Genomic DNA, 23,899 nt, shown 5'->3' on the forward strand with positions numbered 1-23,899 from the left:
AAGTATTAATTGTTTTGGTCCTGAGATTATATCATTCGAAATATATATAATTTTGCTTGCAGCAGTGTTGGGAACTATCGCCTGAAAACAGTTTAAACAGTCGATGGTCACAAAACAGTCAAAACAGTCGATAGTCAAAAAACTAGCGACTAAAATTATTAATTACAATTTTCAGTCAAATGCACGGTTCGACTGTTTCTTCAATAAATAGTGAGAGAGGAAATGACGGAGATCATTGCTTGGGGCAGTTCATTTTATATGTGCTTGTATTTTCCAACGGTAGTATAAGCGAGACGGAGATGTATATATTATTATGTATATATAATTAAGGTAAGGTTTTTCATTCACAGTTGCAAACTGTAAAGTACGACCTTTAGTCCTGCCTATATTCTTCTTTGGTTTACGAGGTGACTCTATAAAGTAAAGATTTTTCTTTCTTCAATAACTAGGAGAATCGTATGTTTAATGATTTTTATACGTGAAACCGCATTGCTTTCTAGTTTCGTTGCTCAAAGAATATACTCATTACTAAACAATAATAAATAGTAATTCCTCATGGCAGAGAATGCTAAATACGAGGGTGGTTCAAATATGATGGGGACAAACGTGGCTTGAGTATGTGATAGCCGGGTCCGTTACGAAGAATGTGGCATAGTGTTCGACGGGAGCCCATCATTCACGCGTGTGTTACGACTATGAGTGAACATCATGTGGCGACCGCCGTAGCGCAACGTATTGTCATTCGTTTTTTAGTGTGAGAAAGCGTTAAAAAGACGGACATTATTTTCGGTTTGCGAAATTTGGAGGACCGTAGGTTGAATGTTAGAGACATTTCGGCTGAACTCGGCATCAGTATTGGTAGTGTCATCCACGAATACCTTCAATATCGCAAAATAACGGCGCGATGGGTTCGTAAACTGTTGAACTTCCAGCAAACATTTACGCGGTTGAAAGTTTGTCGCTGCTTGCTGACGCTATACGAGGTGCAGTGGGACGGTTTTTTAACGCGAATCTTCACTACAGACGAGACATACCCATGTGGGACACTATTACACTCCCAAAAGCATAATGTCGTCTAAAGAGTGGAGGAAGAAGCAGGAAGGGGCGCCAGTCAAAGCGAAAACAACCAGGTCTGCGGGTAAATTTCTGTGTACGGTGTACTGGGACCGACAGGGCGTGCTGTACGTCGATTTCCTGCGCACTAAAAGTACCATTAATGCTGCTATTACTCTAACCTTCTGAAATCACATGTGAAACTCTCTTATTGCTGGAAACGGAGGAGTATTCCAGCACGAAGGGCGATTCTTCTTCGGGATAACGCGTGCTCTCATACCGCGCATGTCGCGCTCGGTACAATATCGGAATTAGAGTGGGAGGTACTGGCACACCCTCTCCACAGTCCGGATTTATCAACCTAAGACTGTCACATGTTTGGACCACTGAAAGAAGCCCTTGTAAGTCAAATATTCAGCACCGACGACGAGGTAGAGAAGTGCGCACATGGCTGTCCGAGTTGACCAAGGTATTCTTCGATACTGACATCAAACAACTTCTGGAAAGATGGACAAAATGCGTAACTAGTGAGAGGAAATCCCTAAAAAAGCAGTAAATTTTTTCAATAGTAAATAAACGTGTCAGAGTATTTGTCTCGATCATCTTTGGACCACCCTCGTACAATTTCTCTCACTAAAGAATTATTAAGTTATTTTTTCTGAGATTCTATAATTCGATATATTTAGTTCAGCTTGCAATATACTAGAATAACGTACATTAGCATCGAAAAAGACAATTTTTTTCTGTAAATTGCTTGTGTTTTTTATATATATTATAAGTGTAAAATCGTTCATTCACAACTGAAAAATATAAAGTACGATGCTGTAGTCACTACGACATTCTTCTGTAGTCTACGAAGTTTCCTCCTACTTCCTATAAGTCCCCGGCCTACCATAGTAAAACACATTTTCTTGGCAGAATTAGTTTTTTTAATTCAACATAATTCCCTTGAAGTGTAATATACTGATTATCAACCACTTTTAAAATGACCCTCCAACTTTTCAATACCATTTTTATAGTACGATTTTTCCTTTGCTTCAAAATAGAGTTTCAGTTTCGGCGAGCATTCTTTTGAGACATGAGAACAGGAAATAGTCGCTGGGGGCCAGATCTGGAGAATACGATGAAGATGAAGAAGCAATTTGAAGCAATTGTCTTGGTGAAGCAGCACTTTCTTTTTCTTCAAATGCGGCCGTTTTTCGGCGATTTCGCCTTTCAAACGGTCCAATGTATAATATGTAATAGTCGCTGTTGATGGTCCTTCCTTTTTCAAGGCAGACAATGAAAATTATTCCATGCGCATTCCAAAATACAGACGCCGTAAACTTGCCAGCCGACAGTTGCGTTTTCCCACGCTCTGGAGTGGGTTCATTGTGTGCAGTTCATTCGGATGAATGTCGAGTGGATTTTGGAGTGAAATGATGGAGCCATATTTCATCCATTGTCACATATCAACGAAAAAACTCGGGTTTATTACCCTTGATCCTCTTCAAACACTGCTCCGAATCATCAACTCGTCCTTGTTTTTGGTTAAAAGTGAGCTCGCGCGGCACCCACTTTGCACAGAACTTTCTCATAACTAAATATTCGTGAATGATATGATGTACACGTTCAGTTGGTATTTTTAGTATGTCTGCTATTTCATTCAGTTTCAATTTACGGTCATTCAAAATCATTTTGTGGATTTTTATAATGTTTTCGTTGGTAACAACCTCTTTTGGGCATCCAGTGCCTTCACCGTCTTCGGTGCTCATTTCACCACGTCTAAACTTAGCATTCCAATTCCTGATGGTTGATTTTTCTGGGGCAGTGTCCGGAAACTCGGCATCAAGCTAAGTTTTGCTTCAACTATATTTTTTCCGTTCAAATAGCAATATTTTATCAACACGCGAAATTCCTTTTTATCCATTTTTTCACAATAACAAAAGTTGCTTCACTCAAAAAGCTATAATTCACAAACTAATATCTGACAGCTGTGAAATAAAAAACTAACTGAAAAACAAACGGATTTAATTTTAGTAGAGCCATCTATGTGTCAGTCCGCAGACTTTTCAATTGACCCGTTATGCATATGAAAACAAGTCGATATCAACACACTTTGAAGATAAAATGCAGGTCTTATATACAGAAAAATTGGCTACCCCTGGTACATATAGTGAGTAAAGCCTCCATGTCATTACTTATATGCCACAGTATAATGAGACGAACAGACTGGTAATAATGTCAATCCAAATTACATCTGCATCATGCCGCGAACACTAATCAATCGTTGTGGATTAATTAACATCCCCTCCCCCTCGTCCTCGTCGTGCAGTTCAACCTCACTCGTCTATAATCCGCAACGATTAAATCGTATCCCATTCGTGCTAATTGTGGTCCTGGTATCGGTTTGACACAATCGTTACCGAATCCCATCCTGTCGGTTCGCGATCCATTTTCCTGCCAGCCTGTCCCGCTTTTCCTGCCGCACAGCATCGATTCGGGCACCGCCCCGTTCCGTTTTCCCCGCAATGTTTATTATACCTGGTCGGATCGCAGCAGGTGGAATAGGGTTGGTGATCGGGCGCTGGTCAATTCGACCGATGCAGGACGGTTTCAATAAGAACATTTATTGCGATAAGTAATGGGAATACAAGAAATGTTTTTTATCTAGATATTCAAATTTAGATATTTGAACAAATCGTTTTTTTCACTGTTTCAAATCTTAAGCTGTTAAGAATAGGCCCTTGAAAATATTTTAAAAATTAAAAAAAAAATAAAAAAAAAGACTTTTTCGCTTTTTCAAACCCTGAACCTTTCGAAATATGCACTTAAAAACATTTTTTAAATTCTAACTTATTTTCGGAGATATAACTGTTTTAGTGATTGGACCTCTAAATTGGCTTGTAACTAACCCGAAGGTTTAGAGGATGATTTAATATAGACATTTGCAAAAATCGTTTTCTTCCACTGATCCAAAGCTTAAGCTGTTGAAAGGATTTTTCAAAATTTAAATTATTTACCGTAAAATTTATCGTAACCAACTTGAAATTTTAGGAAATATTCTAGCCCACAAATCACAAAAAAAACCGGTTTTTTCACTTTTTCAAAGACCGATCCTTTAAATCTATGGAGTATTTTTTAAAATTTAAATTATTTTCGTGGATATAACTGTTTTAGTGACTGGACCTTTAAATCGGTTTGTAACTAACCGGAAAGTTTAGAGGATAATCTAGTATAGACTTTTGAAAAAGTCGTTTTTTTTTCACTATTTTCGTTAAGAATATGTCTTTAAGAGGATTTTCAAAATTGTTTACCAGCTCGTAACTTACCTAAAACTTTAGGAGATATTTTACTCTATAAATATGAAAAATTCGATATTTCAAGTTCATATTTTCAAAGATTAACACTTTAAGTATGTTCCCTTATTATTGTCTGAGGTATAGCTGTTTTAGTGATGTGGCATTAAAAAACGAAACTTTAAACTTAAGGTTTTCTACAAACTATTTTTTCTTGAGACGTATGACGTGTTATCTGACATTTGGCGTGAACCTTCTGCATATATTCTTCTGTCACATAAAAGTAAAACTGTAACAAAATTAGGATTTTTGCCATTAAAAAAAAATAGAGATAGTTCCAAATATCACTTTACTAGAAAGGGTGCAATCGAGTGACCCCCTCTGCATCAGCCTTTTTGGCATTTTAATTTGTTCTTGTATATGTACCGTAAATATTAATAAACCTCCAATAAAAAATAGATAGTAAAAATATTGTTAGCTATTCTTTTTATTTCACTTGAGAATTAACCAGAAAAACTACGAGACTGTGCATATAAAATGTAAATATGAACAATTAATGTAAAACTTTGTTAGAAGGAGCATATCAAGAAGAAGCCAAATTAAAGTTGTTGCTATACAAACAACTACTAAAACCTATTGAGTTATTGGGATGTTATGCACGAAGTAATATCATCATAATATATGTATTTCATAATATAGTTGTGAGAGGCATTGTTAGGGCACTCATGCTATAGTAATTACTTACATCCACATTTTGGATTCCAACTGTCATAGAAGAAATTAAAATATTCAAAACGAAAGAGAAAAAACGAAACGAAAAGACACGAGAAAGGAGTCGACTCCCATGTTAATTCTTGGATAACACTGAATTAACAATAACTGTTACAAAAAATAAGAAAGCAAATTTGAAAATATATTATAGGAATGACAACTTCTATTTAAACTTTTAGATACCGACTGTTACTTCGGAAATCAAGAGAATCACAAAAATACACGAAGAGAGACTCGTAGTGTAGGTTAGTGGGCGATAGTAATATTAACAGTTAACTTATTACAACCTAATTTTAAATTAGTTTCTATTTTCTGCACTCAATTTACACCCATTTCATTCACAAATTGAAAGAAGTTTTGACTTGTCTGTCTAGTAGCTGAAAGCCTATCAATATTTTTAAGATTTAGACAGAACTCTAGATTATTTTCAGGTTCAGGTTCAGGTTTTCATGTTCAGGTGGAATGTAAATGGTGTGCACTGCACTCGATTAGTATATATTAGACACGACAGTAAAATGACTCTAGTTTGCATACAGATATGGTCATGAGCCTTTATTCTAAACTAGCTCGACTACTTGCAGATTTCACATCCACGCGTTGTTGTTAATGAGAGTTGTAGTTCGAAAAAATAATTTTTGCTTAATTTTATGTTTACAAACACTTTATTGAGGTATTACTTATTATTTAATAGAGAAAATTAACATCAGACAATGTGAAAATAAGTGTATAAGGTATGAATTATTAGTTAAATGTTATAATTTTGTATATTGCTATGAATCAAAGGTATGTTTATGTTAAATATGAAAACAAAACAAATTATAAGATTAACATTAAACTAATAATGAAAAATGGCCAAATTTTAGGATTCTAAAAATATTTCAAAGAATCAATAAAAGCTAGTTGTTGATGGAATAAATCGATTACACAACATTTGACGTTTTGTGATGTATCATTTCTTTCCGTTTATATAACTTCACAATATCATATAACACATTTTATTTCGATTAATGGAATGAAACAAACAAAGAAAAATAATTTAAGCAATACATAAGTAGAGAGACACACACACAAACCATATAAATAATATATTAGAATCAATCAGAATACAACTTCTTTTGATATAATATTTACACTACCTGCAGGTTGTTGAATTGTGTACGTTCTTAATATGTTTATATTGAACACTTTTACATCACCTATCAGATTGAGATATACACAGGCGCGTTTTTTAACCCAGTTGAAAAAAGGAGGAGGTTATATGTTTGGCTGTATATTTTTATTTTAGTGTATATCTCCGTCAATAATGGACCGATTTTCAAAACTGTTTTTATTTGAAAGAGTTCACTTCCGCGGTGGTCCTGTTGTAACCAAACTAGGATTGGAAACCTTCAAATTTCGAAGGCATGTACAAGATTTTCACATTTTTTAAATCTAAAATAATGAGATATTTGTGTATAATGTTATTGCTGAACTGATGTAACAGAAAATCGGAAGTAGTTCAGTGTTAAAACTATTTAGTTTTGCTTTTTAATAGTTCCGGGAACTATCGACTGAAATCGACTACTTTTTACTATCAACTATTTCAGTCGCTATTTTTGGTCCGACTGATTTTATCACTATTTACTATCGACTGCTTTAGTCGTCTATTTTTGGTTACTATTTTTGGTTCTACTAGTTTCATTCGACTGATTTTTTAAATTAAAAAATATATGCACTTATAAATTATCTGCTCATTGACTTTTGACTAAAAATAGTAATTACCACGGCGCCTGAAGCGTTCCTTATGTTCAATCATTGTTTGTTTATACCTAGTTTTCCTAATAGTGGCTGCACCTTTACTTGGTCTACCCATTGTAATGTTTAATAAAGTAACTGCGTATTTTATTGAGTAAATATCTAATACTAAAAAGAGAAAAATACAAATTGAATCGACTTCAAAAATAAATAAGGAACTCACTAAAAAGTTTGTTTTTTTTATTACTCTTCGTGAGTCCACAATCTGCCCTATTGGCAATAAGTATTTCTTCTGTTTATATTATATATACATGGCATGTAGAAAATCACTTCATTAAGCAATCTTCAGTACAAAATATTATCCTAATTAATTAGTCTTATTCTAAAGCTTATTCGAAAGTTTACATATGTACAGTAATCAGATCAGGTGGTGTTAAACGTTTTAGTCTACGCAGTTCATTATCACGTCGCATATTTAGCTGATTAGCGGTACATTGGGATGCATTGACACTCTTTCGAAGTACTTCACTAAAAAGTAAAAAGTAATCAAAATTAGATTTTTAGGATAAAAAACCGTTTTAAAATAAAATTATGTAAATAATAGTCGTTGTAACAACTAAATAAAAATAAATCTCTTTAAAAACCTTCTTTAACATATCTACTACATGTATTTTATTTTACACTATATACACTCAATTTAGCTTAATACCTACCTAAACCTATTTATCTGTTTACAATATTATTTTAACTACTACCAATAGATCAGTTTGAAGTCGGTGGCAAGCCCAAGCAATAAAAAATAATAATAAGTTTCTGACATATAGACTAAATTAAATTACAAACAAAGCAAACCTAATTTGTATCACTTCTATATTATTAACGATTTTGATTTCAGATTTTTGATCGACTGCTTGCAATACTCTATATATACTGTCTATTCTCTTCTCTATACTTTTCTCTTTATTTGGTACTTCCGTTACACTCTGTGTACATTTTTCTTGTTAGATTATTCTAATTTCTTCCTTATTTTGCGATTTAATCACTGCATTGTCTTCTAGAACACTTCCTAGATCCTCGTACATACATACAATGTCTATAAAATTAGTGTCATAGATGTATAACATTTTATTAGTAATTCATATGTTACACACATATTTTTTCATTGTTTGTTGCTAATGTTCTCTATTAAATAATAAATAATTATATTACCTTAGCTCATTTTTGTAAATATAAAATTATCCTAAAAATTACTTCTTCACGACAAGTCCCGTAAAGAACAAGGCGTGGCTGTGAAATATGTCAAGCTAGTTTAGAATATATGCGCACGAGCAGTTCTGGCAAATCCGTACAAACGCCAGGGTCCTTTTACTGTCGCGAGTACTTGTGATTCTACTTATGTTCGTGTTCTGTTAATCCTATAATGAAATGTTTGTATATTAATATACTTTTCAATAAAGCGGACACATTAATCTGTTTTGGACTGGTCTACCGATTGGAGAATGATCAAGTCAGTGACTACACCAGTAGGCATGCGGTTATACCCGAACGTTATTACTGTTGTGACTGGGATGGGTATACACTGTCGGATTTTACATTGCTGTATAGAGTAATCGATAATTACAATCACAAACATAAAATACATCCATGCCTTGCGGGATTCGAACCCGCCACTATCGCAGCAGTAGGAGGACCACCCTGTGATCTTAAACACTATGGATATCAAGTCGACTACTATTTATTCTTTTTGATTGTAGAGTAGATAAATATTTGATGCGGATCAGTTGACTGCTGTCCGTTTTTTCCTTTTATAGATATAATATTTCAGTATTCTATTCCTCTTTTCTAACAAACAATGGGTTTTACCTGAAAAAATCAATTCTATTATATTACTTTACATGAAGCAATTTTCTTTTTGTCGTTACTCCATTTGCCTCGTTACACGATATAAAAGGATCTATAAATCATCATTTATATGAGTCTCCTGCTTACTTTTAGGATATAAATTGAATATTTCAAATGGTTTAGCTTCATTATTGTTTGTCTTATATCTCTCGATTGGTTATACCCAACTTTTAATATGTAAGGATTGTTTCTTAAAATTGGACGGCTATTTATTTCCTAACTATTTTGAATGAATTTCTTGATTTCGATTATTTGTGATAGATCGTAAGATATAACAGGTCAATTGAAAGGTTCCCGGCCTACCATAGTAAAACACAATTTTTTTGTCTCAATTTTTTTTTTTTTTATTCAACATAATTCTCTTCAAGAGTTCTCTGATTATAACGATGCTCCCACTTTTCGATACAATTTTTGTAGTACGATTTGTCCTTTGCTTCAAAATGGGCCTCAGTTTTGGCGATCACCTCTTCTTTCGACGAAAATTTCTTACCAGTTGATCGATTTTTGACACTGTGCATTGTCTTGATGAAGCGGCACTTCCTTTTTCTTCAAATGCGGCCGTTTTTCAGCGATTTCGTCCTTCAAACGGTCCAATAACGCTATATAATAGTCCGTGTTGATGGTTCAAGGTAGTCAATCGAAATTATTCCATGCGCATTCCAAAATGCAGACGTCATAACCTTGCCAGTCGACTGTTGCGTTTTTCCACGCTTTGAAGCGGGTTCATCGTGTGCAGTCCACTTGGATGACTGTCGATTGGACTTCGGAGTAAAATAATGGAGCCATGTTTCATCCATTATCACAAATAGACGCAAAAACTCGGGATTATTACGCTTGATCACCTTCAAACACTGCTCCGAATCATCAACTCGTCGTTTTTTTGATCAAAAGTGAGCTCGCGCGGCACCCACTTTGCAAAGAGCTTTCTCATACCCAAATATTCGTAAATGATATGATGTACACGTTCAGTTGATATCTTTAGAGTGTCTGCTATTTCATTCGGTTTCAATTTACGGTCATTCTAAATCATTATGTGGATTTTTTAATGCTTTCGTCGGTAACAACCTCTTTTGAGCGTCCACTACGTTCACCGTCTTCGGTGCTCATTTTTTCACAATAACAAAAGTTGCTTCACTCAAAATGCTATAATTCACAAACTAGTGATCCGACAGCTGCCAAATTTATACACGCATCTTTTTAGGGTTAGGGCTAACTAAAAATCATATGAATTAATTCTACTAGCGCCATCTATGTATCAGGTCGGAAACTTTTTAATTGACTATATTTTACTGAAATATTTTTTATTATTATTTATTAGAGCAACATTTGGACTTGGACTTAACATTTATGTCACTCTTTTTAATGAGCACTGAGTTTCATTTATAACTTCACTGAATTATATTACATGGTTTTACTCTTTTTAATATCCTAATTAATCCATCATTATCTAGGAGCTAGAGAACCTCAGCATTGATGTCTTGATGGAGGCTGTGTTCATGTATTTTGGGTACAGTACTTGATAATGTTATCGACAGTTTAGGTCATTATGCAGATTGTCGTTATTAATGTACCATTTAGCTGCCACGTTTTTACTCTGTTTGTTGATACAATACCTTTCAGTAACTTGCGTGGAATGTTTGTGTTTTATTTTTATTAATTTCGGTGGTACAACCCCAGAGTTAAACACCATTATTCCGCATGGCTTCGAGTCTTGTTAGTAAAGCAAAAGCTTATTATATACTGAGAAGGCTAAATATCTACTCAATAATCAGTACATTTTTTTGTACTTCACCTTGTGTTCTTCATATTTTTTTAACATGTCGCTTCCACCTAAGTTTAACATTAAGGGAGTATACATCCAGGGAGGAAATCATCGTGGTCCGGTAGATTGGCTATACAGCGCTGGCGCGCGCGTCCCCAGTGTTAGAAATATTTGAATATTCTCAGTATTGCTTGGGATATCATGAAAAGGACCGTGTCTTATCTATAACCAAACTTTTGATATCGGCATAGTGTTAGTCTTCCAGGCGTAAAATATGCTCAGTATTAGTTATTAAAATAAAAAGTAATGTTTATAAGTTTTATATTAAGCTATATATCATACATATGTGTATATATAGTAAAAATAACTTAAAAAAACAGTAAGAACATGACATTCATTTACGAAACATTTTTAGAAGAGGTAAAAAGAAAAATACAACATAATACTAAATTTTTATATTATATTCATTTATATATTTTAAAATTTAATATTAATTTTAAATTATGAATTAAAGTATATAATACCGTGAACCTTAACTATGCTATAAACTATTAACTATATTAGCACATATTTGAATATACATACTACAAATATACAATACCATATATATATATATATAATAATATATATAACTTATAATATTATAATAACTATAACTATATAATATAATATATATAATATATATAATGAATGATCATAATGATTTGAGCCACTTATTAAGTCTTAGCATGACTTGATGCACGATACTTCCGGTAATTAGAGCATTGATTTCTTTAAGTATTGTTTGTTTTACTTCCTTAACAGTAATTTTCTCATGTGGTAGATCCATTTGACTGTTAATAAAGTCAACTACGATATTTTCTTCTGTTATTTGGTTTTGGATATTTCAGACGGGTACGCATTAAATACTGTTTTTAAGCGTTTAAAGAAAATTGTATCTTTATCATTCCCACCCGAGGTATTGTAGTCAGTTTCAATGGGTGGATTATGTTGTTGAAGTTTTTTAATCTTTTCCTTTACTTTCCTGAGAGAATATTTCGTTACATCAGTTAGCGTTAACTTTTCTAAATAGTTTTGAATTCCTTGATTTTGTTCCTTCTTTATTAGCTCTTTCAGCTTTGTTGTGGCCTTTTTGAATTTTCTCTTGTTTTCTTGTGTTCTCATTTGTTGCCAGGTTTTTCGCAGTTTTCGCTTTTCTGTAGAAATAGCAGCAAAAAATATAACAAAAAATATAGAAGGATCCGCATGGTATGCGACACCTAAATTATATATAAAATAATAATTACATTATTATCACAAATAAAATAGAAAAGAATGTCAGTATATATATGTCAGGTTTCATTGCCAAAAAGTCATTAATATTAATTAAAAGTCAAGGTTATAGGGTAAAAATCGCCTTTTCGGTACAGAATTTATAAAAAAAACTCGCCAGCGTGACAAATTTTGTCTTGCCGTACAAGAAACTTTTCCCAATTTGTTTGTTTTTGAAACTATCTCTAAATTTTTTTATGCATTTGCGAAAGTATGTGCAAAAATAAATTTAATGAATATTATCGATCAAATTATATACCAGCAAATGCATGATTTTTTAACTTATAGTTTTTACTTTATAATATTTAAGTAGAATATAGATAATTAATACTAGATATTGTTTTTAATGTATTTTTAAAATGTTTTAATCAAATGTTGACTTGTATTTATATAAAATATTGTATCAAAATTCAATTTTTTATTTTCCCCCTGTAATGTAAATATTTTTTAATCCTAATTTTGAATTTTGCTCCTGTAGTAAATAATCTCCCTTTGCTTGCCCTCCGGTGGTTAACTTTATGCAGGTGAGATCACATTATAAGTCTTCTATTCTGAGAATATTACTGATTACAATAATCTATTCTATATGTATATAAGAAATTCTATATTTTTAATTACCTTATTTTAAAAAAATATTTTATCTAGGTTACCACTTAGTAAGATGATACGACAATAATTTTTCTTTTATTTTCGGTTTATTCGAACTAATTGCTTTCAAATATTTTATCTTTTGCCTCAGATATATATGTATTTTTAATTGACTAATAAAGAAAACTGATATCAGCCGAAATCTATCGATTATTCCGAGTTCCATTATCTTAGAATTATGGCAGGAACGGAATAATGTTATACAATAATATCAAAACACGAATCTAATGTCAATATTTCACGTGAAGCGATAGATTTTGTAAAAAAAACGATGTCTTCGATTCGGCAAATATTTATTTAATGTGACGTAAGCCCTATTAAAATCATGAGTCTCGTTTTGTTGGAGATCAAGCCAAGGCGATTTTGTTTCTCTTAAAAAAGTACCGATAACGATAACGAAAACATGTTTTCCTTTATTTAATTTTTGCTATTCATATACACGTAGAGGATAGACAAAATCATATTAACACCATACAATATAGTATATCTTCTTGCATGTAGGTAACACTATCGTAAATACACATTTTGTAGAAATATTTATAGAGAGAGATTTATAGAAAGAGTTTAGTGTTAATTTGCAACCAGAGGGCCAGACTGACAATATGAGCAGTGAGAAATTAAAAATATTTTAATAATAATAATAGTAATAATATTAATAATAGTAATAATATTAATAATAGTAATAATAATAATAATAGTAATAATAATAATAATAGTAATAATAATAATAATAATAGTAATAATAGTAATAATAGTAATAATAGTAATAATAGTAATAATAGTAATAATAGTAATAATAGTAATAATAGTAATAATAGTAATAATAGTAATAATAGTAATAATAGTAATAATAGTAATAATAGTAATAATAGTAATAATAGTAATAATAGTAATAATAGTAATAATAGTAATAATAGTAATAATAGTAATAATAGTAATAATAGTAATAATAGTTATAATAGCAATAATAGTAATAATAGTTATAATAGTAATAATAGTAATAATAGTAATAATAGTAATAATAGTAATAATAGTAATAATAGTAATAATAGTAATAATAGTTATAATAGTAATAATAGTAATAATAGTAATAATAGTAATAATAGTAATAATAGTAATAATAGTAATAATAGTAATAATAGTAATAATAGTAATAATAGTAATAATAGTAATAATAGTAATAATAATAATAAATAGAATTGCAATAAAAGTTAAAATATATTTTATTTAGGTATATGTAGAATTCATAAAATTTTCTATGTTTAATGACAGTATATTATACTAACAATATCTTAAAACGTAATATAAAATATTAACAGTAACAATTTATAACTTTTAAATATACAAATTTAATAAAATATTGAATATAGAACATTTTTTATTATCTTAAATATAACTGAGCCAAATATAGAGTACAGTACAATATTATATTGAAGATTATATATTTTGTAATCTTTTTTTAAAGCTTTTTTGGCAAATATTTATTGTACGTATATAACTGTAAGTCATCCATATAAGCTATGTTATATTTAGATGTTGCAATAAAATATGTTTCATTTTGGGCTTTTGCTATTCTGTTTTCTCAACCTAACTGTTATCTTTCTAATCACGTCTCGTTGAGAATGTTCAGATAACAAATCATTTTAACTAAAGAAGAATCATAAAAACACAGTAAACAAAATAAAAATATTTAACACATAAGTTTAGTTTTTGTTTCCTTCATTGCTGTGTTATTGCCTTACCAAGTCACTTGGATATCACTGTATTTCTCTTTAGTTTCTTGTGTTACTACTTGTGTGCATTTTTTTATAAAATTATGTTTAAGCACTGAATTCTCCTTAATGCATTTGTCATATCTGTAAGACTTCTCTCCTTATGCTAAGTAAATGCTCACGTGTATTCTAAACAATTACACCCATATCTTTTACGCTTTATAATGCGATTTTTTGTATTAATAACATATCTTATATTAATTATATACCTCACCTTTAAATGTTTCTACTCACATCATCCTGCTTTGATAATTGCGAGAATAGGATTATAATTCTGCATCAGGAAAGTTCCATTCAGTAATCATCATATTCATTATCTAAGCCACTGTTTAGGTAAGTAATTAATCTGTTAATTTCCAATCTATATAATACTTGTTTACATGATTTGTCAAGTTCTTCTTCACTGTGTTTAATGGAGTTCATGTAAACCGAAGGTGTTATTGTAGAAAATGTTTCTTTCCATATATCTAAAAAGCTCTTTGCCACGTTCTATATCAATTCGATTGGATTGCAGTGATATGCAGTGATTGGGAGGAAGAAGGATTGGAGGATGTAGTACTTTGTGGCCATAGTATACAGACATCTGATCTACTCTGTGTCATTTTAGTCAGAACTATTTATAAAAATGTTAATTACATAGAACAATTAAACATTTCGTTTTCTTTCATCGAGCAACAATTAGAAACCCTCCTATGGAACTATGGAGAAAGTAGAGGAGAAGAAGAGATAGACTTATCCTTGATATAGAGATGTATAAATTGACGATTTGCGGACGACCACTATTTACTCTGTCAGGGCATAGCTGTTTCAACCAAATATCTCCACAAAAGGAATAAGAACAGCTCAAATGCTTGCATATATTGTGAGCAGGAGGATGATACACTATTGAAATGACTTCGATGGGATGGTGACAGTGACATTTTCAATAGGGAGGCAGGAGGCTTGTGCTTATGATGTCTGAGGACTGTAACTGGGTATACGCAATAGTACCCACGATTATTGAGATCAAAGAACGTGGATGTCATCAGGCTGTAAGAAGTTTTATGGAAATACAATAAAACAACAACATTCAGTGTATGTATTGTATTAAAGTAATACTAGAGTAGTTTCCAATACGATAGTACGCACTGGTAAAAAGATTTTTTAGCAGATAAATATATGTTGACGTAGTATTCCGGTCTTTTGTCCCCGTTTTGTACTTGGTATAGTTTTTAGAATGGAAGTCCCCAACATGAAATAGTCTTAAAGTAAAACAAAAGTGTTGGTATTTTAAACCATTGATATATAGTAGCTGGCACAATTGATAGGATTACGGGAAGATAATAAGACTATTTTTTTGAGTTCAGACAGTTAACGAGAATCAAATTAATTATCAAGAAATGAAGCTGATGTTGGATGATCAATTGTTCCATAGTTACTCGAAACATTCTTTGTAGCTATGTTAAATGGAGTTCGGGAAAAGGTATCGCAGCTGAAGCTGTAAAGTTACAAAAGTTGGATTGAAGGTGCTCAAAGATCCCTAGCCATAATCTATGACAATCACGAAATAGTCATGCTTTTGAAAATACACCTAGTCCATGGATTCCTGGCACAATAATCGTAGCTCATGCTGTAAGGCCACTAAATGTGGTCTGAAGTTTGTTGTTCAATGTGTACGATCACCAAAGATGGAATGCACAGTTTCTCATCTTCTCAGCTTTATTGGTCATTTAAAGTGATATTTAGAGGATCATCAAGTCCGATTGACGCGATAGCGTTACGTCTATCACTTCGAAGAGAGAATGACGGAACGAGTGAAGGTGTAGATTTAGGGGTTTGTTTTATGTTAAAGTCCAATGTTCATCAGTGGTAAAATAAGAAGTTTAATAACATTTTTAGTATTTTAAACCCTTTACATATCATAACTTACATACCTATGTAAATACATCCTTTCAAATAAGATTGCATCGACTCTGATAGGAAAGCACTCACTAGCTAAGTAAATAATTTTTTAAGTATATTTAAACATAGGCATATTTGTAATTTTAAAGTTTTCGTTCATTGACTTAAAGATAAGTTCGGTTATTAATATTGTTTAACACTTGTATTGACATCTATAAATAATTAAATGTGCACTAATTTGATACAATTGTTGTAATTTTTATTTCTAGTTTAACAGTGAAAAAAACCAAAATTTTTGATAAAATCAATCGTCGATAAATGAAGATAAAATCAACTATGATCCCTAGTGAAATCTTTTGCTACTATTGTTGATGGACGAAGTCCATTAATGAATTGACTGCGTGATTTACTGGCCTAAAATGAACGTTTGGTTACTTCTAGTATTACTGCTAGTTCAATTGATTTTATGTGTATTTTTTTTTATTTCAACCATAAGAATAATTTTCTTTGCCTTTTTTTATCGTTTTGAAATCTGCAACTGTTTTGGGGTGATACATGTCCTATTCCTATTTCAGGTCGTTGAAAATGTTGTGTTCCTAATATAAACAAAATTGATGCTGTTTGGATTCTATAACTTTTAAAAATGTAACCTTACATTCTGCACTTACCAACCCCAAAATAGCCAAAGTCATAAGTGGGTGTTACAATGTGTAAGGACTACAGAAGTATAAAGGCAGCAGTAACAATGAAATAGATCTTTGGGATTTTATTTCATTTGATGATTTTTCAGGTTTTGACACCATGATAATTTCAGTCAACTTCTAAATTTATTGTATGTGTTTAATAATTATTTATTTATGTGTTTTATAATTCCGTTTCTTGGTAGAGTTTGCAGCAGTTGGTCCGTTATTAAATCATAGCGTTGTAATATGTTTGGATGATGTTAAGATTGATAATACTGGTAACTCCATTCAGATCGATTAATTAAATCTTTGAGCTTTTGAAGTCTATGTACGTCAAATTATATTCAAATTTACTTTTGCTTGATTTGAAGGTTTGTTCTAAATAGTCAACAAATTCTTTCTGTTTTTGTTGTGCCTAATTTTCATGTATGTCTCTTATAGGTGGACTGCTAAATTTCGCAGCTAGTTTTTTGTTCTGGATTGAAAACAGACGGTGGAGTACATGATCCATACCTGATCGTGGAGACTTGCCCAGGAGCGACCAGGTGGACCGGGTTATGTGACACTGCCTCTGGGGCTCTGGCTAATACACTAAACCGAAACCTCCTTACAGTTGATCTCTGTGGGTCGCTACTGTTGCTGCATTAAGTTTGGGATATGGCACCCGCTGATCAGGCAGCCGTTATTGAGCACAAGGACCCGGCGATTCTATTGATTCGCGAACTTGAGTTAACACACGACTGTATGCTGGTGTGTGGGGGCAAAAGTTAATACAAAATAAATAACTGCAGCGACCGATAAGATCGTTTCCGACCGGAAAAGTAGAGGTGACGCGGTGCTAAGCTCCCAACATGTCGACCAGCTAGTGAACAAGCGAGTTTTCAGAAGAACTTGAGCTGAGTTGTTGATTGTGTAAGGATTGAGATATGAAGTGCTTGATCTCTGGAGTATCAGTTTTCCTGTGAATTTGATTTTTTCTGATATACCATGGAGCGTTTGAGATTCTCCTGGGGAGCTTATTTTGGAAGACTTAAAACCGTTTCACCTGGTTAGGTGTAACAAACTTGAAGTAGACATTAGATCCGTAAAAGTAAAATAAGCTTCTAGTGGAGATATGAAGTCTGCTAGAAGGGCAGATCTGAGAATATAGCAGGTTTGCTATCTCCGAACTTTTCTGGAACATACCGTCGGTCGAAGTAGATATCTAAGTACATGATGTTATACAGGCATGAAATTATCTCGCAGATAGTTATTTGTAGATTTATTTTTAATTTGCACTATTTACCTTTCTTCATTTCTTCTTTAAAATATATTTGTTTTCAGACTAAGTTTATTTTGTTTGCTTACTATTTTTACCTACTAACTACTTGACTTATTTTCGAAATCATTATTCTGCTTCAAAATTTAGTTGTTTGTCTATCTTAAGGGGTATATTTAATTGAATTCAATTGACAATTCTTCAATGAGAGAACGATCTATAAGAGTCTCTTCTCTTATTTGTTAACTTTGGATTTTGTTTGTTTCTTATCACATCGTCCCCCAGTGTCAAAACTGTAACTGTGAACTGTAATATGAACTTAGGTCAAAATGTTCTTCAATATCCATATAGTTTGATGTTATGTTTCTAACTATGAATGTAATGATGAAGAAATTTAATAGGTTCGTGGTTTTCTCTGGTCAATAAATTGGTTTTCGTGTTGGCATGTAATTAGATCCTAGTTCGTCTGCTGCTTTGTGCAATTCATTGCCGTTAGTTAGCGAGAATGGCATTGAAACAATTATATATTAAAGGTGAACATCTTTTCTATATATGAGATCTCCTTTTTCTCGTAAAAGTGTGTCACAATCTACTTATTGTCATAGGCGTCATCTAAGGGGAAGAAGGGGTGTGAAATTCATACACATGCAGTATTGCTTCCACGTTGCTTTGATTTCGCAAACTTATTACTTCGTATATCCATTTGATTTCGAGGTCATCGTGCAGCTCTTCGTTGGTTCCGTAGCGATAAATATTGGTAATTAATAGTAGAACATTCTTTTGGTTGCGTTGGATTACTAGTTGGTTCGACGCTGTAGTGCAACGCCATATTTGCGCCCCATTGGTTAATATTGGCTTCATGATTGACTGATAAACCAATCTCTTTGAGTATGGCTCAAGTTGAGAGTATTTTCCGACTAACCAGTACAGTTGCTTGACTTTGAGTCTAATCCAGTTTGCCTTTTGTCTAACATGTGCTTCTAATTTAACCTACCATCAAGATATATGCCGATGTATTTAGCTGATTTTGCTTGAATTTGCTTGAAGATTCGAACATCTGTCAAGTGATATAATTAGGTTTTTGTCAGTTCGCCGCAACGCAAAATTAACATGGACAGATTTAGAGCCTTAGGCAGAGATATATCTTCTGTGATGATAACTGTGCCGTCGGCAAATGCTCCAACTACTGTTTCTTTTGTTGTTGGGAATTTTGTAACATGCGGTTCCTTAGAAATTAAATTTTCCGACACTTTTTCAAGATAGATTTTTACTAAGTTAAATCTACCTTATCATCTTACGTTAAAAACAATAATAACTAGTTAAATTGTTAAAAACTCTCGTCAAGGAGAATTAAAACAATATAAATAGTTACTAACAATATTTATTAATTGAAACTAGCTACAGATAAAAACAGATTTAAAAGTTACTTTGTTGCCTTAACGTTGGTAGGAAGACTTTGTGTGCATGTTTCTGTTAAATAGATCAAAATTAGGTTTATATCCTGACAAAGATAATAATGAGTATTCAGTATTCAGTAATGAGTATTAGTCTTCGTTAGCTTTAAGCTTGAAAATAATGATTCGCATATGTATACTTACTGGGGGATACTGGGATACTTTTCTCGGTTGACATATTTCCATTAATTTTCTTTAAATGTTGTTAGACTAAATGAGTTTGTAAAAATATAATTTCATTTACAAGCTTATGCCTTTTGAGGAATATATAAATTTCACAATTCCTTTTTTCAAAATCCTGGAATCTTCTATTACTTTTTGGATTCCTGCGAGGTATTTGTCGATTTTATAATCAATATTTTATGTTTTGTAGGTATAAAATAAATTTTGTTTTATATGCGTCTATGCAGCTTATCATATCAATGATTTTATTTGTGTTTATGTTCTAAGCTTCAAATCGATAAGTATGATAACTCATTAAGCCTAGTTTGCCAACTATTCTAGAATTTACTTTTACTGAATTACTACTATAATACTATTCTACAAATTCCACCTTGTTCTTAAAGGAAATCTATAATTTCAGACAGTAAATTACTTAGTGCTGAATTATACAGTGATTCATAATTCATATTCATTTTAATTTAGAGCTATCAATCCATATATGCAATTGTTATAATATTGTTATTCAGACTAATTTAAAAAGTGGGGTTTTCAAATAACTGATCAAATTTTTAAAAGCTTTGAATATATTTACACTTCTAGTCCTTTCCTTCAAGAAAATCATACCCAACAATTCTACTTTAGACGTAAGTTCCTTAAAAATCGGTCGAAAACAAGTAATTATACTCTATCACATATATGTTGTTTCTTCACGCTAAAAGGAAAACAAGAATATACATTATCATCACTATAAAAAATTTAATTCGTCTCATGACTATGTTTCGTGACAATCGTAGATCTTAAATTGCAGCAACAATAAAAGTAAATCTGACATTTTCAAAAAAAAAATCTTTACAAATTCACCGTCAAATAATGGCTTACTTATTATTTTGCTTAGTGTAGCTTAATTTTACTGATGTAGTAGTTACAGTTTGTGACTTCAATCTTGACTTTTGAAAAACGCTTTGTTGATTTGTGAATTTGTGATTTGTGTTTTCCAGTCCAGATATTAGTAGATAGTCAGTAGATACTAGTAGATTTAGTAGATAGTCTGTTTGATACCTGTTATGTAAAGATAAAAAATATCTCTCGAGATTACTCTTTTTAGTAATGGCTGCCAAGGTAAGGCATATTAAACAACAACCTCTACCATTCACCATTGCAAAAAAGTAATCAAATTCACATTTTTCCTTGAAATGATATGGTGCATGCAATTTCCCCCTAGACATAGCGAGCCATCTATGATCGACTAAGTAAGCTTTGCGATTGACCTGTTGGCCATCCCACGATCCTAAAATATCGATATTCTTGAAAAGATTCTTTCCTCTGAAGCAATGTGTCTGTTTAAACAAACATCTAAAAGCATCTTACTTATTCATAGCAATTATTTCTTCTTCTATTTTATCTCTACTTTTAATTAAATAAGTGACTTGTTTAAGCATTAGTTATCGTTACTAATGGCTGACTGAGTATTTGATAGGAGATATTTATCGTCTCTACATCTGATCATTTCCTGAATCATCGAATTCAAATATTTACTGTAGATACGATATTGGTTTTTTGTACATTATACTTGCTGTTTTAAATGTATACAGTGAGCGATAAGTGAATCATAATGATTTCTGTTCTATTCAATAAATAATAATAACTTTTTCATGTTTCTCAATGAGAAATTATTCGTTTTGAATGATGACTATTTGACACTTTTCGGATATTGGTGGAACTTCGGAGATTTCTGACATAAAATCTAAACCATCTTCTAATGTTTATAGAGTTACTAAAGATCTGAGGAGTCCGGAGTGGTCATGATGGAAGACAATATCGTTCTACGTATGTTGGGCAAGATCCACATTTCATAGCCCATAATAATTTCATCAGCGCTTGAGCAGCTATTACGAAAGGAATCGTTCTCCTTCTTCTTTTGAAACTATTTTATGGCTGATGTATACTTTCCTAGGGTCAGCGGCATATAATAATAGATATCATTGAAAAAACCTGAGTAGATAAAAATTATGTTCAGCTATGTTTTTCTATATAGTACAAGCCTTCGGTAAGTTTCAGTACGACATACGACGACCTCACTCATAAGCTACAGAAAAAATTACCGAAGCAATACAACAATGAACTTTAGGGTAAATGATATGGCTCGGTGAAAAGAGGTAAACGAAATGAAACAATATTCGTTATCGTGTTCTAGTTGGCGCTGTTGACACCCCGCCCGTGTTCAACATATGGGATTATATTTTTGGTTATACTGTAGACCGTTATTCCACTATGTAAAATTCGACATGCCTGAAGGTTGCTACAAACTAATAGCTTCTTACATCACAACCAGAATGTCTAGGATCAAATAAAGGGAATACTAATATACAATAAAAGAAGCTAAATAAGTGTACCAGAAGGGAGTGTATTGGAATAACTTCTTTAGTCACTTTACACATGTACACTTACTGATGACTGTAATTCACGTTATCCGAGACAATACAGAAGAAACAGCATGAAAATTACAATAGGCCAATAATAATTTCAATAAACATGGAGAATAAAAATTAATCAAATTAAATCTGTACATGTGCATTTTACCTATAATCAGACCGCACCAATGCCAGTTAGAATAAATAATATTATCTTTCTATCCAAGAACAACGCCAAGTGTCCTGGAATGACTTTTCGTCAAGAGTTTGCTGGAAGGAACATGTTAAAAACAAGAGGAAAACATTGGAGTTGAAATATTGGTAAATTGGAAGATAATCACAAATATACCACCAGAACCATTGAAAACCCTATTGCTCCAGTCACACCTCAATCGAAATCGTTTTCAATTCTTGATTGCTAATCATTTGGAGTAACAAAAATAATTCTCGATGGTCGGAATTTTAAATTAACCTAAGGATCCAGAGCGAAGTGTACCATCAAATAGATTTTTCAGAGCATTCAATAATGCCTGATGTCTATCCCAAACTTTTGTAAATGTATTTTATTGGCAACGAGTAAGAAAAATTAATACACGCTGTGTATACAACCACATCGAGCATAATTGAGAAGAATTGAGAAAATGCCGCTAGCTATTTCATTGATACATTGTTGATATGTTTTCCATAATGGAAAGGGAGCAATTTTTGAAAAAATATCGAAAAATGTCGGCTTACAAAAATATGGACATATGTCGATCAAAAAATATCAATATTTTTTTCAAAAAAATATATCGATATATCGATATTTTTTCGGCATCACTACCACGTACATTTTCCTGATGCTATCATAAGTAATGTGGATGGAACAACTGATATCAAGAACATCTGTACCGCATATAATCTATTCAAAATAACAGTAAATTCACGTCATCAAGAGGTTTAATATATTGCCTGCGGCAATTTGTAAATTTGGTTTAGAATCAGACAATATTTTTCTTCCCATTTTATTCTAGTTAAAAAGAGATGCAATGATATTTACCGGTTCGAACATGTAACCGAATCAGCCTACAAAAGCAGTCTGGTAGTCCAACGTTTGCATAATTTTTCAAAATATTAGTTATAGTAACTACAGGTTATAACCGGCAAACGTTGTTATAACACTTTGTTTGTTTTGATAAATTTCACATCGCATTACTCTGGTTGAAAATATCGAAGCCGTTAAATAGTCACAGTCAGAAACAGATTGCGTTATTAATAATTTATTTCGAACAGGAGCGAGATAATGGTGCCAGTAAAGACTTAAAAGGCCAGTAAAAATCGCTAGAGAGGTAAGCATTTTCACTATTAAATTCCAAGTTGCTGCTGTATTTATTGAGAATATTTCTTAGCGTGTTGCAGCTGTAATAAATATTGGTATGGTTACGGTTAATGAAATATCTAAAAAAAATGAGAAATATAATCTTGGATTCATCGAGCAGAAACCGTTCTCATATGAAGCGTGTGATGACTCAAGATCAGCTTGTTAGATTTATCAGAAATCAAATATATGAAATGTAGAAAAAGTGCGAACTATTTCAAATTGTTACTTGGTAAATATAAATGAAATATTTAATTTTGTTTTATATAATTTACTTTTTTTATAAATAGATACAGATACAGGATAGATCAGTTTGCTGAATAATATAGACACACAGCATTACGTGTTCCTTACTATCACTATATATTCAATCAAACCGAATTAATTCACAGCCTTTCTTCTCAACCATCTCGCGTCTCCAAAGTCTCTACAGACTATGATCGGCAAACTTCAAACCAAAAA

General features: G+C 32.1%; 1 protein-coding gene across 1 annotated transcript in view; it reads right to left on the reverse strand.

Annotated features, from left to right (window-relative positions):
• Nucleotides 1-23,899, reverse strand: part of Sec24AB (Protein transport protein Sec24AB) — a 160,618-nt gene that overhangs the window by 93,657 nt on the left and 43,062 nt on the right. The window contains exon 2 of the mRNA XM_076417176.1: nucleotides 9,055-9,099. The gene's annotated coding sequence lies outside the window, so the exon portion shown is untranslated. The remainder of the gene's footprint in view (nucleotides 1-9,054; nucleotides 9,100-23,899) is intronic.

This window comes from Rhynchophorus ferrugineus, unplaced genomic scaffold (genome assembly GCF_030347505.1).
Source record: "Rhynchophorus ferrugineus isolate W39M unplaced genomic scaffold, kcgeb_rfMv2 rfM11, whole genome shotgun sequence".
In the NCBI taxonomy this organism is placed as follows: domain Eukaryota; kingdom Metazoa; phylum Arthropoda; class Insecta; order Coleoptera; family Curculionidae; genus Rhynchophorus; species Rhynchophorus ferrugineus.